This window comes from Lepidochelys olivacea, assembly GCF_965140295.1.
Source record: "Lepidochelys olivacea isolate rLepOli2 genome assembly, chromosome: 6".
NCBI lineage: Eukaryota > Metazoa > Chordata > Testudines > Cheloniidae > Lepidochelys > Lepidochelys olivacea.
This window is the reverse complement of record NC_140416.1, coordinates 128,219,907-128,234,332: the sequence shown is the minus strand read 5'-3', so window position 1 is coordinate 128,234,332 and position 14,426 is coordinate 128,219,907.

The following is a 14,426-nucleotide window of genomic DNA, read 5'->3' as shown; positions in this document are numbered from 1 at the left end:
TTCTGTTAATGAACCAGACTCCAAAAAAGGAACAAAAACCCACCGTGGGACAACTGATTAAGAGGGGAAGAAGGGGAAACTGAGGCAGCAACAGAGCCTCACACTGGATGACATAAGGCCCTGCTTCACTGTCCAAGATGTATTGCTTTCTCTAGAGAAATGTGTCCTGTTGAGAACACTTGGGGGGCTAAGCCTCTGAGACAGAGGGTTCCCTAATGCCCAGGAAGTTGGGAAATGTTCCAAAGCATGTTGATTCCACATAAAAGAACACACTGTGCTTTCAAATACAGAGCTAGAACATCACAGAAAGCTCTGCTCACACTGCCCAATTCTGGCTTTGCCAGAAGCAAGCTAACAAGGAAAACAAAAGGGAAGCCACAGCTGCTGGGGTCTGTGTGCAAAAGCAGCACTCCGTTTGCTGTACAGGTTATCCATCATACATATTACATGAGAAGCATTAGTGGGGCCACACAGAACTGCAGTTGGCTCAGGATGTTTGAGCCAGAGACATGAAATAGAGAGAGCAGCAACAGCAAAACGCTTCGGTATAAGAATCATTCTGATCTTCCACAAACCCAAGAAACTAAGAGGAAAAGGAAATCTCCTCCTTTGTTCTCACAGCAGGCAAACTTTTAAACCTTGTTCACTAGAGACCAAAAAGCATGAATCACTAATTTTGTTGGACATGAACTTGAGAGATGAAAGGTGGAGATGAAAAGCCCTTTAAGCAGAATTGCAAGATAGCACAGAATGAGCACTCTCCCAGCAAAGAGAGAAAGTGGGACATGCTAGGGCAAATCAGAGAATCATAGAACTGGAAGAGACCGAGAGGTCATCTCATCCAGTCCCCTGCACTCGTAGCAGGACTAGTTATCTAGACCGTCCCTGACAGGTGTTTGTCCAACCTGCTCTTAAAAATCCCCAATGATGGAGATTCCACAACCCTCCTAGACAATTTATTCCAGTGCTTCACCACCCTGACAGTTAGGAAGTTTTTTCGTAATGTCCAACCTAAACCTCCCTTGCTGCAATTTAAGCCCATTGCTTCTTGTCCTGTCCTCAGAGGTTAAGGAGAACAATTTTCTCCCTCCTCCTCATAACAACCTTTTACATAATTGAAAACTGTTATCATGTGCCCTCTCATTCTTCTTTTCCAGACTAAACAAACCCTTTTTTCCCCACCAGTCTTCCCTCCTAGGTCATGTTTTCTAGACCTTTAATCATTTTTGTTGCTCTTCTCTGGACTCTCTCCAGTTTGCCCATATCCTTCCTGAAATGTGGCGCCCAGAACTGGACACAATAGGTGTTGAGGTGTAATCAGCGCAGAGTAGAGCAGAATAATTACTTCTCATGTCTTGCTTACAACACTCCTGCTAATTCATCCCAGAGTGATGTTCGCTTTGTTTGCAACAATGTTACACTGTTGACTCATATTTAGCTTGTGGTCCACTATGATCCCCAAATCCCTTTCCGCAGGACTCCTTCCTAGGCACTCATTTCCCATTTTGTATGTGTGCAACTGATTGCAGACAAGCAGACAGCTGGGCAGTTATAAAAGGCTCATGGCTCCCCAAATGTGAAATTAAACCTCTCTGCCATACATGTGGACCCTCAGAAAGCCCATATAAGATCTCAATTTTATTCTTCTTCAATTGACCACCACAAGGCCCCTCACACCCATGATACTCCCAGAGGCCAACAGTAGATACAGTCCTCCTGGTGGAGCAGATCAATCCTGCTATTTAACTGACCGGAGTGGTCCCCACAGAATGGCTTGATGCATTCCCAGGAGATGACTGGGCTGCCATCTCCATATAGTATGCAGAGTGAGAAGAGAATGACCAACTGACCCTCCCCAACTCACAACCTGGAAAAAGGACACGCCCTTCTGGCTCTTCCGTCTGTGACTTGGGACCAACTGTTTTCTGGCATTCATCTACAACAGTCCTTATAAAGCAAGTTTTCTATCCCCAGAAAGTAGCAGCCAGAAAACAATGAGCACTCTTGTGTTGACACCCTGGGATGAAATGACCAAGCAGGATGGGGTACTCCTTTTCCATGTAACCACTGGAGAAGAGGAGAGAGGTTCTTACTTCCCTATGCTTCTTTCCAAGGCTGGCAACCCTAAGACTGATGAACCGCTTGGGACAGAAATGACGGGGGTAGTCTTGTCGTCATGCACCTGCACAGCACCTTGCACAATGTCTGGGGTCCCCCAGTCCTGCCATAACACAAATCATAGTCAATCCTCCAAGGGGTGGTATTAGCCACAGAGAGGCTGGGTCAGTGAACAGCTGTGAAGATCCCTGGCTACTGAAGTGATTTATTGAGCAAAGGATATTTGTGGGAGATAGTCTCTATGTGAGGAGCTCAGGCAGATTGTCATAGCTTTGGTTAATGCACCACCTTGGTATGAAAAGTGAGACAGCTCTCATCCCTCTTTGGCCTAGAGAAAAGGCAAGAATTGTCTCTGGTCCTCAGAGTGGTATCAGCATGTTATGGAGTGGGGGAATTAAGAACCCTGAACCCTTAAGACTCCATCATTTCTGCACCTGCCTCTAGGTTAGTAGTTCTCATTTACTATTGAGGGTCACATATGAAGCTGTGTGTGTTGCGTGGGCTGCACCCACACAATGCATACACTACCTGTATGGCTGCGAGGATGTCAGGGGTTGAGAACCACTGCTCTAGCCTCATCTCTCATAATTAAGGATGGGGGAAAGGGACACACCCACTCCGATACAGACTTAGAAGATTCTGCTAATATTTTAAATCTTGTCTATATCTTCCTCTCCTCCCTACCCTGCCTGTTCCTCCTTGACAAGTAGAATAATTGAATGATGAGAATTTTGAAGATTGATTTCTCATCCTGATTTGGGATGGGGACATTTTTCAAAAATCTATTTTCCCTAGGATGTGAAAACATTTTCCAGTCCCACTCTAATCTCAAGCACTAAGAAACTGGTTAAATGGATTCCAAGGCCAGATGGGACCACTGGCATCAAGTTTTTAGGATCTAAACAGGTAAGACAGATCAAGGATGGGGAGGAAGAGGGTACTGCGCTTTCCACTTTACAGATGGAAAATGAGGTGTAATTAAGGTATAGAGTAGATTAAGGAGCTCTGATCCCTAGCTCCAACTCTGGATCAACCATTGGATCATTTACATCTTAATTTCTCTAGCTTCAACTTCCAGCCATTTAATCAACACTTGGTATGTGACTCCTGCTCTGGTCCTCAGTTTTTGATTCCTGGTTCTGACTCTGGGTCTAACCCAGTTCTGGTATTTGGTAATTCTCCTGGTTGTGACACCCATTTACATTTCCTGACCTGGACGCACGCTCCACCCATTAGACCTGACTCATGTTCTGGCCACTAGACCAGACCACCTATGTCCTGGTTCCTAACAACTGGCGTGGATGCCCAAATGGAGGGGGTGGGCTTGTTGCTACCCAGTGGTCCCCCCATTGGCACTAGAACCACAAAAATAAGGTAACCAACTCCAGACCAGGTCCATGATGTTCGCGTGGTCACCGAAGACCTCATCAAAGGCTTGCTATGCAAGATCACCTTCATGACAACCCCCATTTTGGCGCACACGGACCCAGTCAGCCATTTGTGGTGGAGGTAGATGCTTCTCGCCTGTCTCTTGGTCCTGCTCTGTCCCACAGTTTGGGTCCCAATCTATTACAGCCTTGCATGCATTATTCACACAAGCACAAACTTCTGAAAGAAATTACAAAATACTGGACAAAGAGGCTACTTGCTATTAAATCTGCTTTTGAAGTGTGATAACACTATTTGGAGGGGACCCGAAACCCAGTACACATCTTCACTGACCATAAAAATCTTGAATACCTTCTGAGGGCACCGGTCCTAAACCCAAGACAAGTTCAGGTGGGCACTTTTCTTCTTCCAGTATGGCTTCAGTAGCTCATACCATCTGAGGACCAGAAATGGGAAGGCAGATGCCTTGTCATATAAAAGGGATTATCACCAAGGGAACAAGGACCTCAGTCTGGAACCACCCCATGTCCTGAAGCCTCAGAACTTCATCTACACCGGAACCTGCCTAGAAGTTATGGTCCTCCTTCAGACAGCCATTCAGGAAGATACCTCCACCGGGGGACTCCACCTGAAAAAGGAATGGCTGAGATGGAACAGTCCATGCAGGACAGAGTCACATATGTCAGTGGGTGCATCTGCATTCCACAGGGGCAAGCCCAGTTGGAAATACTGTGCTTATGCCACGACGCTCCACTCACAGGCCATTTGGTGACTTCAAGACTTTTCATACTATTGCCTTCTGTTCTGGTGGGCTGCTATGCATGCTGGAGTCTGGGACTGTGCAGATCCTGTACCGTACGTGCTTCTACTAAGACACCTCATGCGAAGACCCTGGGTGCCCGAATACCCCTAAAGACTAGCCAGACCCTGGATCTCAATCACTCTGGACTTCATTGCAGAGCTCCCAAGCTTCAAGGGCCACATCTTAGTCCTCACAGTCATAGACAAACAAAGATGATTCATTCCATTCCCTGAGATGGCCTGCTTTTGGCTGAGGCAACAGCTCAGCTGCTGGTGACCCTCCTCCTCCTCCTTGATGGGCTCCCAGACCAAATTATCCCTGAGGGCCACAGTTTGTGTCTTGCTTCTGGTGGGAAAACACATTTAAGTTGCAACTTCTCCAGTCCCTCCACATCCACCCGGTATTTCATGAATCACTCCTCAAGCCCTACACAGAGAATCTCCTTTCAGATCAGTCTCAACAAACTGCTCCGCCAGTTGAGATTCAGGGACAAGACTATATAGTGCATGAGATCCTTGACTCCTGACTGCTGTGAGGTTGCCTCCAATACCTCAGGGACTGGGAAGGTTACGGTCCCAGGAAACAATCCTGGAAGCTTGAGACCCACGCCAGGCCCCTGATCTAGTGAAAAAGTTTCCCCAGAGTCAGCCCAACAAGTTGAGTTCAGTGCCACTCCAGAGAGCAGCATGCCTGAAGGGTGGAGGTGCATGTGTGTAAGGATCCAAGGGTGTGGATCTCAAACGCTGGGCTAGGATTCAATGGACACTCCCTTGTCACCACCAAAGGAGATGGGCAGAGAAGCATCTCAACAATTCTGGAAAGTCAGGCCCCACATGAAGTCCTATCAGAGCACCCGAAGCCTTTGGCTGCCTGATTGTCTCACTCCCGCTACTTCGGAAAGTCAAGCTACTTACTGTAGGAGCCCAAGACCCTGATACTCAAAACTCTTAAGCACATGTGTAACTTCTTCATGTGGATAGTCCAACTGATATCAATGATACTCCTCATCATAGCCCCTCAAATTATGCACATGCTCAGGTGTCTGCAGGATTGACCCTAGCTATGGATTTGGGTGGCTTGTGTCAGGTATGAAACTTTTCCAGTAGGGATTCTCAGTAACTTGGATATGGCAAACTGTTTTCTCTCATTCACATGGCAAGAGGTGCATGCTAAAGGGAGCGACCCAGCTACTTTGCAGAGCCAACCTGTATGCCTGCCCATGAACATTTCCTCTGATTTGACCTCCTCTACTGAAACTAGAATAGAGGAACCTATCTGCCTTCTCTTTGTGATATGTGCATTCTTTCAAGTCACTGAACTCTTCCAACTTGTATGGTTGATTCCATTGCCCATTTAAGTGTCTTCCAGTACAGAGAAAGAAGGTCTCTGCCCAAAGAACTTAACATCTAATTACAGACAATGGGTGAAAATCCATTGGAAAACTCCCAGTGACTTCAATAGGCTCAAAAAGAAAAGGAATACTTGTGGCACCTTAGAGACTAACAAACAAATTAATTAACAATAATTATTGCTATTGTTGTTAATATATTGTTATTATGTATTTATTTTATAGGCACGAATACAAAATATCTCCTCTCTCTCTCATTTACTGCAAATGCAACAGATGCTGTAAATGTAACACACACACTACCATGGTCCAGAGATATCTAAGCTTCAAGACTCAAGCGCATGAACAGTGAGAGAGACCATTGTGCTTTTAACTCCATGTGTCTGAGCACCAGTATCACTGGGCTCTACGAAAATCTTGTAACAAGTCAGTGAGTTCCCAACATCATCTATTCTGCTTTTGTTTTTTATTTGCTATGTTTTGAACCTGCACAAGCCAATGGAAGATGAAGCATTCAAATTAGGGGGAAAGGAAGCGAGGAGTGCGGCATGACTCACTTCTGGGCTGTCAGAACCCTTTTGTTGAGTTAATTCTCTGATGCACAGACCAGGAACTCACCGTAACAGGATTTAATTTTTATATCCGCAACTTTCTTCTTGAAACAATAGCTGCATGCTAATAGGCATCTGAACAGCAGAAGTCTTCCAGGGGTTAACCGTGATTTGGCTATAGTGCTACACAAACCCAGTAGGACCATCAAAGTAATTCAGTTCCGGCAAACTCTTCCTATCCGTCCCTTAAATCTGATTCTACATCTTCACCTCAAACCCTGGGCTGCAGCCAGCACAGCTCAGGAAAGGGAAGGGGAAGGGGGTAAAAGTGGCTACAGCATCTCTGAATCACGCAGTCTGTTACACAGGGAGAATCCTCCAGAGGCCAGTTGAAACAGCCTTCCACACATCAGAGATGTGAATTTATAGCTTATTACAACAATTTGTAACCCACTAACCTCTTCCTTTTGTCCTTTTACTGTCGAGGTGTAATGGGCCATGTCACCTTGAATGGTCCCTTAAAACCTGTGCTAACTACTTATGCTAAACAATTGGTTCCACCTTGCATTTAGCTGGGACATGGGGAGTACCTTTCCCAGACCTGAAGATGAGCTCTGCATGGCTCGAAAGCTTGTCTGTCTCACCAACAGAAGCTGGTCCAATAAGAGATATTACCACATCCACCTTGTCTCTCTCAGATGTTTTAAAGACATCCATAAATCTCATCTGTATTAACAGTACAGGCAATATTGATTTTATCATAATGGTCCAACAATACACACACACATAAATCTATGTTAATTTTGGAGTGATTCTTACATGTTTGCCAAGCATGTTCTCCTAGGCTCGTGAGCCCTCGGGGCTGAGAAATGGTTCAGCAACAACAACCGACAGAGGAACTGGCTGATTGTTCATGCATCGGGCAGGCATTGTAATAATACTGATCACAGCTGGGATTGGGGGTCATGTATCTCCCTGAATCCTGAACACAGAGGTGAAATATCATGTTGATGGTTGTATGAATGCATTCACAGACTGCCCCATTGAGAAAAAGGGATACTGCATAAAGATGTTCACCATTAATTTTCATTGCTAAGCAGCTACAAATTTCATGGTCCAACTGAGATTCTTCTTTCCCTCTTTCCCCACCCCAAATTGACGCTGGTAATTTCTAAGCTTTGAATGATGTCCTTAATAAGTCTGACTTACAATGGAAGCCCGTGCTCCTGTTAAATAGATGACGGATAGCACTGTTATTGCTGTAGAATGTAGATTTTAATATTCCAACAAATGTATATCGCTAAGTATGATGAGAAAAGGCACTTTATACGAATAAACCTTATCAGGCTCACCATGCAGCGATAAAACATATTAATCTGATAAGTTCTCCAAGACACAATAAATAAACAGAGAAGTATAAAAATGGCCTCAAGCAGCTGCCAGAAAGGGATTTTTAAATCAAGTGGGTAAGCGAAGCAGATTCTTCATGACAGAAGCGAAGCTGTGACCTGTAGGTAGGTGTCACATTGCTCCCTACTGAAATGTGAGATACGGGCTTCTGCATGGACATTCCTCTGGAGCAGGTGTCTTTAGCCTTCTGGGTAACACTGGGGGTAGGTGCCAGTGACTTGGGAACAGAAGGTCCCGAGTTTGAATGCTGAGGTGGAACTTGAGACGGGTGTTCTCTGATTGTGGTTGTCATTTTTGTTGACCGTGTTCCAATGTTTATAGATCTGATCGACACAGAAGGATACCTGATTGTTGACTTCGACTCTTGTAAAACTGATGAGGAGGACTTGTGGCACCTTAGAGACTAACACATTTATTAGAGCATAAGCTTTCGGGAGCTACAGCTCACTTCATCGGATGCATGAGGTGGAAAATACAGTGGGGAGATTTATATACATAGAGAACATGAAACAATGGGTGTAACCATACACACTGTAATGAGAGCGATCGGGTAAGGTGAGCTATTACCCGCAGGAGAGAAAAAAAACCCTTTTGTAGTGATAAACAAGGTGGGCCATTTCCAGCAGTTGACAAGAACCTCTGAGGAACAGTGGCGGGGGGAGGGAAATAAACATGGGGAAATAGTTTTACTTTGTGTAATGGATGTGTCATTACACAAAGTAAAAGTATTTCTCCATGTTTATTTTTCCCCCTACTGTTCCTCAGTTTCTAGTCAACTGCTGGAAATGGCCCACCTTGTTTATCACTACAAAAGAGTTTTTTTTTCTCTCCTGAGGATAATAGCTCACCTTACCCGATCACTCTTGTTAGTGTATATGGTAACACTCATTGTTTCATGTTCTCTGTGTATATAAATCTCCCCACTGTATTTTCCACTGCATGCAGCCGATGAAGTGAGCTGTAGCTCATGAAAGCTTATGCTCAAATAAATTTGTTAGTCTCCAAGGGGCCACAAGTCCTCCTTTTCTTTTTTTGCGGATACAGACTAACACGGCTGCTACTCTGAAACCTGTAAAACTGATGTGAGCTAGAAAATAAGAGGAAATTAAAGTAAGCTGGGTCGGGGGGAGTGGAGTGTACTGATATCACTGTATTCCATAACTTTGCCGCTATGGAATAAAGTACACATGCATCTGTATCGTGATCTCTGTACAAACAATATTGGCTAATAGCATTTACAAATAAATAGCAGAGGGACATTGTACCAGGGAGATCATCTTCACCTTTCGGACCACTGCAAACCAGCTGAATGCTTTCCAGATTTGCAAGCACCAGTGTGCTATTTCTTAATCCCCTCCAGCACAGCACAGGCTTCTGCAGCAACATACAAGTGGACATAAACTCCCTGCTTAGCCCACTCTCTGGGAAGGGAGAGGGAGAGATCACCTCATCCTGAGATCCTCTATTCCCTGCCACGTGCACTTGCTTCCTCGCCTTTAACTGTTCACAGCTGATGGGTTGAGTGTTCTAATTAGCTCATCAGCCTCCTGCCTGATTAAGCCATGGAGTACCCATCTCACAGGTAAGATGGGAGCAAGCAAACAGTATGAGTTTTCATAACGCTAAATGTAAACACATACATCAGGGAACAAAGAACATAGGCCATTCTTACAGAATGGGGGACTCTATCCTGGAAGCTGTGACTCTGAAAAAGATTTTTGGGTCCTGGTGGATAAGCATCTGAACATGACCTCCCAGTGCGACACTTTGGCGAAAATAGCGAATGTGACCCTGGGATGCATAAACAGGGGAATCTCGAGTAGGAGCAGAGAGGTGATTTTACCTCTGAATTTGGCACTGGGGTGACTGCAGCTGAAATACTGTGTCCTGTTCTGGTGCCCACAATTCAAGAACGATGTTGATAAACTGGAGAAAGTTCAGAGAAGACCCACAGGAATGATGAAAAGATTAGAAAACCTGCCTTAGAGTGGGAGAGTCAAGGAGCTACATTTAGCTTAATAAAAAGAAGGTTAAGGGGTGAATTGATGACAGTCTGACTATGTGCATTGGGAACAAATTGTTGAAGTTGAAGCTAGACAAATTCAACTGGAAATAATGTGCAAACACGTACTGATGAGAGTAATTAACCATTGGAAGAGTTTAGTAAGGGTCATGCTGTATTCCCCATTATTGGCAAATTTTAAATCAAGATTGGATGTTTTTTTTTCTGAAAGATCTGCTCTAGGAGTTATTGCGGGGAAGATCTATGTCCTGCCTTATACAAGATGTTACATTGGTCCCTTCTGATCACAATGGTCCCTTCCAGCCTTGGAATCTGTGAATATCTTGAATGCCATTCTGTCCTAGTGGCGACTAAAAACTGTTTTAAATGGTGATCACTACATTGTGTATAAGCCCATTGATTTCTCCACACATCATTACCGACGAGTGTACCCTCAAAATATTCCCCAAAGAGAGGACAATGCTTCAGTTCTCTATACTCTGCACACACACAAACATCGGGCTGCTACTTGCAGTACGCTTCCAAATGGGCAGAGTGAGCAATGATTTGCTTTGCCAAATGCCAGCCTGAGGGGTTGGATTCCCATTGTGTCAAACCCGACTAACTCCAATGAATTAAGTGGAGTTATTTCACATTTGCACAGTGGTAAGGGAGCAGAATTGGCCTCTGGTGCCGTAGCACAGAGCAGACCTGCTGGAGAACTCACCCTCTGCAGAAAGACCTGAGCGAACAGGGAAGAAGAGGGCAAATATTTTATTTTAACAGTGTCAGGAAGTTTGATTAATATATTCACAAACCATCTCCCCAGCTCCACAAGCTGAGCAAACTGTGAAAAAAGTGAATAATTGAATAATTCATTCCAATTATTATCCCAGCCCTCCCTAGTGTACCAGCTGCAGCTCTCCCATTATGGCAAGAGGGAGGTGCCTTTTGACAAAGCCACTAGAGCTGTGCTAAGTGGGTGCTACACCTTGTATATCTCACCATGTGTTTCCTTATGAGCGTACATGCCTTCTGAAGTATGTGCTGATGATCACTGTTCAAGGAGGGAGCGGCGAGAGAGAGCAGACATTTGACTAACAGTAAAATGCACAGGATGGATGTAGAGGAAGATCAGGGCAGAAGGGTGCTAGAGAGAGAAACCTGTCTTTCAAAAAGCACACAGGGAGGACAGATTGTTAGGCTCAAAACAGATTAAGAATTCCTTTCTAAACTGAAGCTCTTCCTTTGGACCTGGAAAAAGCCAACTGATTTAGTTTAACACGACTGTGAAGCATTAGAGCAGAGACATGCATAGGAGACAGAGCAATGTCTTTTTCCCATTGGGTAAGGAGGGGTTTTAGTCTGAAAGCCAGAGAGACAAATCTTGCTGTGCCACATAAGTGGAAATAATATTTATGTTGCAGCATTTTGCCATGCTCTATTGGCTGTCTGTGGCTATCCAGATGCTAGAACAGCCTTCCCCAATTGGATGGGCTCCCAATGCTTTGGATGGTCTCAATGCATGCCGCAGCCCGCTCTACAGCTGAGAGGCACACCAGAGAGAGGATCTCAGCTCTTTCCCTTGATGCTACAGGTGGATAGCAGGCTTGGACACGACTCACTGACTTTGCACAGGCCTCTCACATTCCCCATCTCAGCCACTCGGATTGACCTGGGGGTCTGGAAAATCCACAGCGTGGTTCAGCTGATTTTCAGGGCCTAGCTCAAGAATACAGAGGCATTTGCACCGAGGCTGCCCTGCTAGTAGGGACCAGCTGTCAGCATGCTGCAGGGCCAGCTCCTCTGCTGAGCAGCTGAAATGACCTCGACAAGGAGATCAATGATCTAGTGGACTAAACCAGGGCCTGAGCACAACAGGCTAATCCCAGTACTGACACCAACTCCTTCTGTGTCCTCCTTGGAGCATTTTGGCTGGTGTGTCCTGACGCACTTGGGTGTTTGAAGTTAGTCAGCTAAACACAGAGGTTTGCTGGTAGGTGCTTCATTTTAACACACCCCTATATAAAAATACCAGCCTTCCGCAGTGGGTGCTTCCACTTCACGTTTAGAACGTTAACATACACGTTTTAATTTTCTTGATTTACTTAATCTGACCTGAAACACCAATCCGACGTTGGGGTAGAAATCAGGACCGTCCTGTTTCCCAGGGGCGTTGTGACAAGTGTGTCGCTAATGCCCACAGAGTGCTTGAGTAGCATCACGGAACTCACCAGAATGCGCGCACACTGGCTTCTAGCAACCCCATCCGCAAACCCCTTTATCGGGCCCGCTGTCCTTTTCAGGCATTCTCTAAAAGCACAGAAGGTGAGCAGCAGTGACGGTGCTGGACCCCTGCTCCTGGCAAAAGCCCAGCCAACCCGGCTGTGGGTTTGCCACTCTCAGACCCTGCATGTGGGGAGAGGGCAGCTGGCTCCAGGGGTTACTGACTGAGGGGCTTCACAGATTGCAGAGGGGCAGCACTTGTGTCTGATCTAGCTGGGGCTGCTTCGCAAGGTCCGTACATGCTCACCCAGCCCATCAGCATCACCAGCGGCTCCCCAGCCACTGGCCTTAGAGGAGAGGGACATTCTTGATTCATGGGGCTAGCCCATGTACTAATGGAAGCAGAGGCCTCACCTCCATGAATGTAGGGGTTTGGGGGAGAGATCCTGGGGGGATGACTGGAGAAGAGGTAAGGGAAGGTAGGGCAGGGGAGGTTGGGAGGGAGGATGTACTGGGAAGAGCAGTGGGTGAGGGGAGAAGGGGGACTGGCAAGAAATCCTAAGGCCAGCCCAGATATGGGCAGAGCTTATCCAATATGGACTTTGCTCTCTGCTGACCTGACAGGTTTCTAGTAACATTTTTTACATGCACAGTCATAGGGCACAAGTACTTTGAGGTATGCCCATTCTCTTTCCTCATTCATCCATCCATTGTCCCTGCTCACCTCGTGTCTCTCTCTGGCTACCTCATCAAATTCACACATTTGCTAAGAGACACAATTTCCAGTTGTAGTTTTCACCCAGTGTATTTTAACTGTAAAGGAAAACAGTCATCTCTGGCTTGTTTTATTCATAACAGCTTTTCATTCTCTTTCTTAATCTCTAACCATATGCTGAGTTACATCTCCTTCGTATTACACAGCTATTCTGTTTCAGCTGGGAGATTAGTTCATTTGTGTTACTAGGTCGCTTCATGGCTGTTTCCATACGGACTTTTAGCATTGCATGACTGGGGAGATTGGAGATTACTGTAGCACCCGTTGGCATTTCTGGAACAAATGGTTTGCTAATATTTTGTCGACAAGCACCAGTTTTCCTAGGTTTATAACTCAGCATATGTCTTCACTGCAGAGTTAAGCCAGGCTGTGTCCCAGGTTTTCACTTCCCCGAGTCGTCCACACAAATGCACCTTTTCTACAGGTGCTTTAAACCCAAGCGAGCTTCATCCGGCTGCGTGTGTGGGTTAGAACCCAGGCTCTGCTTTAACCTGGGCTGGAACCTGCCCAATTTGCAGTGAAGATGCAGGCTAAATCACTTGAGTGCTGGTAGTCCTCCAGTGCCTTCCCACAATTCCCCACAAAGGACAGCGAGGTTCTCCCACAACTGGGAGAGAATCCTAGATCATCTCCGCACAAAGAGTCATGGGATATGCCCCCCCAGACAAGTGCACAACAGTGAGGACCCAGCAATGCAGTACATCTTTGCAGTAAGGATGCTCACACCTGGTTCAGGCTAATCCAGGTGTTGATCATTTGGCTAACACTGCAGAGAAGACGTCCCCATAGCTCCCCCACCAAAAAAAAAAAAAAAAGTCGTTATGATGCTGAAATATACAGTTTCAGTGAGGGTTGGTTTTTAAAACCAATTTCACTTAACTTGGTTCATTGGTTTTCGGTGTTAGTTGTCACTGTCAAGAGAGCGAAGAGGTTTGCTTCTATGAATTTTCATGAAATTTTGTCCCTTTTCAGTGGAACAAAATGTTAAATTTTGAAGTTTTTGACCAGCTCCAGTAGTTTGGTTGGGGTTTGTTTTTAAGTTTTAAAACATCTCGGTTCCTCTAGTTCAAAGCTTGCTGTCCTTTTATGGGCCAGCATTGATTTTGGTTTATTATAAAACACAAAGTTTTAGAAAACCTACAGCAACCACTTGTCGACTGAGAGATTGGGATCAGGATCCTTACACATGTTAGCAATATTACCCTGATTGGACCTATGATATATTATAGAGATATTAAGACCTATAACCCCCTAATAACTAATTTCAGTCATTTCAGCATTGAAGCTCCCCAAAGATGCGCTAGCCTGCGGAGAAGCAGCTGTCTCCACTTTTCAGAGAGGATAACGGAGCGCCAGCGTAAACAGTCCGATGTAATGGTGCCGCTCAACATGTTTGAGAAGGGCCAGCAGTGGTCTGACTGACACAACGCATGTGGATTGGCAACTAAATGGAACTATTCTAAGTGCTTCTTCCCTGCCCCAGCATCTGAAAGAACAAGAGGGAATCTGGCAAGACCACAGGGCATAAGATGAGAATTTCTAGGGGCTTTTACTCTTTTACTTTTAAATACCAAAGAGCTGTTCTGGTTGATTGTGTCAGTGATCCAAAGATAATGGGTCACAGATTATTGAATTGTGCCTTTTAATCCAATGGGCTTTGAGGGATCTTTTACTGGAGCTCAAACTACATCTCAGACATTTCCAGTGAGAACAAGCTGTCTAGATTTTAGCAAAAGCTGTAACATTGCCAGTGAAATCATACAACCCAGTGCAGCCTCCTTCCGTGTTCTCCCACCATTTGAAAA